Genomic DNA, 2540 nt, shown 5'->3' with positions numbered 1-2540 from the left:
TAGTGGAAAGTGATGTAAGCAAGCCTATGTCACCACTTGCATCATTCTTGCCACTTGTCCTCTTCTTATGGTGGAAGCTTTTCATTAAGCTTAATCCTTGTTAATTAGGTGCTTTAATACTTGTATTATCCTTGCTAATCCCCTAGCTACTTGCCCAAGCTTGATCCTTAGTCGTTTAATTGCTTTACGACTCGTTTATTATTCATTCTCGTTGATCGTTTGAGAGATCATATCCGGGATCTTATTACTTGGGTTCCCCTAAACCTTTCTCAATATTTTATATTCCTTTTATGATCCTCTCTTATAACCGTTGAATTTAAATCATTTTAATCATGTTACCTTATACTCAATTCTTTCGGTATCCGGTAGATTTTCGGGAAAAATCAAAGTGTCCGGATCCGAATTCTAATGACCTTTACATACACTCATTTACTTTATGGAATACTAATACGATCTTAGAATTTCCATAACAGTACTCCTATATAACGTGGTCTGATAATTTTCCTTAATCAGCATTGTCAGCAAAAGTTACTATTCATACGGGTTTCAAAAATTTCCAAAAATTAGGGTTATTACACCGAATCAGGGCCAAAGGGAAGAAGAATTAAAAAGCCCAGAGTAATAAAAAAGAAACAGAAGCAACTAGACATAAGAGGTTGGAGGAAGTGAGAAAAAAGACCAAAAGAGAGGAAGAGGAAAATCTTGAGCTTAATATTTAGAGAAGAATGTAGCTAGAGGAAGAGAAGTTACTGGCCAAGTCCGGGACCAAGAGGACCCGAAGAGAACTCATCCCTGAGGTTATTTCTGATGACGATGAGGACGGGCAAAAGGACCTCAAAGATATGATTTATGAACTGCAAAGAAAGATGGAGAAGGACTCTGGAATGAAGGTTGGGGAAAATCTAACACCCTTAAGCCATTCCTTAGTGGCCATTCACCGGCAAAGAGGCCTCAAGCATTATAACTTCAATTCATTTGCCGGTCTGGGAGATCCGGAAGAACACTTGAATTATTTCGAACAGATAACCCAGATATACTATTATAATGATTTAACCAAGTCCATATTTTTTGCATCAACTCTCAAATCGGGCTTGTTAAGTGGCATTTATGTCCACTTAGAATGCTCTATAAAGGCTTGGACTGATGTTTTGTACTCAAGTTATTTATGTTTCTAATGTATTTTATAGTGTCTTTGCATTTCAGACATATAACAGAGATCAAGGTGATTTAGCATTTGTTTGATGCAAAAATGGTGTCAGGAAGGTGTCATGAAGATTGCTCGTGGAAACCCATCAAGAACCAGCAAAATAAAGAAGGCAAATTAATTTTTTCCAGAAGGCTGGCGCGCCCGCGCTAGCGCCGCTGCCGGGGACTCGGTGTTAATTTTTAGTTTATGTGTTTGTCATCAGTGGTCGTTAAATTTCATTGACTCGGATATTGTTACTTACTTGAGTAATTGTTGTATTTTAGGTACTCTAGAGAGCGTGTATGCATACACGTTCTCGATCTCGTAAGAGAATACTTGATAAAGCGGAGGAAATAGTTGAAGAAGTTCTTGTTGAAGAGAAGGTTTAAGAAGTTTTTGTTGAGGAGAAATTTGAAGAAGAAGCTCTAGTCATAATGGGAGATCAAGCAGCGAATCATAATGCTTTGATGGTCTATTCTAAGCCGAAGATCAATGATATTCAGTCTAGCATTATCAGGCCAACCATCGCGGCTAACACCTTTAAAATCAAGTCGAACACGATTCAGATGATAAAGAACTCAGTTCAATTTGGGGGTTCTCCTATAGAAGATCCCAACATGAACATCAAGGTTTTCATCGAGATCTGCGAAACTTTCAAGTTCAATGGAGTTACTGAAGATGCTATTAAGCTAAGGCTTTTCCCCATTCTCTCTGAGGGATAAGGCTAAGTTTTGTTTGCATTCTCTACCACCAGGCTCCATTACTACTTGGGAAGATCTTACTCAGAAGTTTCTCACTAAATTCTTTCCTATGGCAAAGACTGCTGCAATCAGAAATGCTCCTACTCAATTTGCGCAACAATCTGGAGAATCTTTGTGTGAAGCTTGGGATCGATACAAATAGATGCTTAAAAAGTGTCATCATCACGGGATGCCTGACTGGATGATTATTAACTGCTTTTACAATGGGTTGGGTGCAACTTCCAGACTCATGATTGATGCAGCCTCAAGAGGAGCCTTATGGGATAAAAGCTATGATGAAGCTTATGAATTGATTGAACTGATGGCTACTAATGAATATCAGAACCCAACTCAGAGAATGCCTCAAGGAAAGGTAGCAGGAATTCTGGAAGTGGACACAGCTACTGCTATAGATGCTCAACTTCAGGTTTAGATGATGAAGGTGGATTCTTTGGCTAATTTTGGAGTTAATCAGATCACAAGTGTATGTGAGCTTTGTGCTGGTGCGTATGAGATGGAGTAGTGTGCTATTTCTAGTGAATCAGCTCAGTTCGTGAGCAACTTTTAGAGATCACAAAAACCAGCTCCAGCCACCTATCATCCCAACAATCGCA

At 39.0% G+C, this 2540-nt stretch overlaps 1 non-coding gene across 1 annotated transcript; it reads right to left on the bottom strand.

Annotated features, from left to right (window-relative positions):
• Positions 1-2011: 2011 nt before the first annotated feature.
• On the bottom strand, positions 2012-2118 carry LOC141715767 (small nucleolar RNA R71). The gene has a single exon (XR_012572517.1). It is a non-coding gene; the product is annotated as a small nucleolar RNA R71 (small nucleolar RNA).
• Between the last annotated feature and the right edge of the window lie 422 nt (positions 2119-2540).

This window comes from Apium graveolens, chromosome 3 (assembly GCF_009905375.1).
Source record: "Apium graveolens cultivar Ventura chromosome 3, ASM990537v1, whole genome shotgun sequence".
NCBI classification, from domain to species: Eukaryota; Viridiplantae; Streptophyta; class Magnoliopsida; order Apiales; family Apiaceae; genus Apium; species Apium graveolens.
The sequence above is the reverse complement of the archived record's forward strand: the minus strand, read 5'-3'. Positions and strand labels throughout refer to the sequence as shown.